Below are 1,421 nucleotides of genomic sequence, written 5' to 3' on the forward strand. Positions count from 1 at the left end.
CTAGCATAGTAAACATTTTTACCCCTCATATTTAGCTCCACTAACTTAAACCCAAACTTAAATATGACAAAATCACTAAAGTTGAAAAATTTATCAGTTACTACCATGTAAAGCATGTTGAGCATAGAGATATTAACTGAATCAAAATTGCTAATTTTACCAGAAAATACCTTAGTAACTACATCACACAGATAACTACATTCCTTCCTAAGACCCAACCTCATAATCTCACTTAATTTAGAAGTAGAGAGTGCATAGCCCATGGAATTAAGCATGTTAATAATATCAGTGTCTATGTGTGGTGAAGTTACAGTATTATCAGGAATTTTGAAACATGCTTTAACAATATCACTATTAACACAGAATTCCTTACCTTTAATAGTGAAAGTGATAGTCTTATCAGTTAAGTTGTATGTTACAGTCGTCCACATTTCTTCAACAACCTCACAGTAAATGGTGGGTGATTCCAGCATGGCATAGTTAAGTTTGTATTTCTTCACAAAATCTATCATTTTGTGGTAGTCGCCAGACTGCTGAATCCCCTTGTTCACTAAAGCCGTGAAGTTGTTCTTCTTATAGATAAATCCAGTTTGAGACATGATCTTAACGATTGGTGCCATTGTTAGAGAGTAAAAACTTGCAGAGAGAGAGATTAAGTGCTTTTGAGAAAGAAAGAAGTTAGAGCAGATGATTTGAGAATGATAAAAGAAAAGCAATGAAAATGAATTATGCTTTTATACTATCTCAAAAATAACTGTCAAAAATAATAAAGTAATATAAAGTAACCAATAAGAATTGCCCAAAATAGCCGTTTAAAAATAAACTGTAAAGATTCCATCAATTATCCGTCGTGTTATGCTTACAAACTGTAAGTATACTCGATGGATAATGTTCAGAGAATCAACGGCTAAGAATAAGACAATTCGACGGATGAGGATAAATCAGTTATCCGTCGAGACATAAAATATTCCAGAAAAATAATTGATTTTATTAACAAATTGTATACCGACGGATGATCAATCTTGATGGATAATGATCATCCGTCGAGATGTAAATTTTGACTTAGCCAAAATTTCATCCAAGACTGAAAAATCAATTAAATTTCTGGCTGCATTACAACTTGAAAATTATCTGAAAAGATTCAAGAGAAATTAAGCATACCTAACTCACTTACCTACCTTGAAAAGGTGGATTCATCCAGTGGCTTGGTAAATATATATGCAACCTACTTTTTACTTGGAACAAAATGTAGTTCCACAGTACCATTCATTACATGTTCCCTTATGAAGTGGTACTTGATATCTATATGCTTTGTTCTTGAATGCTGTACTGGATTTTCAGTGATGGCAATTGCACTTGTGTTATCACAGAAAATAGGAATTCTTTCCACTTGCAGACCATAGTCTAGCAATTGGTTTTTC

Source organism: Apium graveolens, chromosome 3, assembly GCF_009905375.1.
Source record: "Apium graveolens cultivar Ventura chromosome 3, ASM990537v1, whole genome shotgun sequence".
NCBI classification, from domain to species: Eukaryota; Viridiplantae; Streptophyta; class Magnoliopsida; order Apiales; family Apiaceae; genus Apium; species Apium graveolens.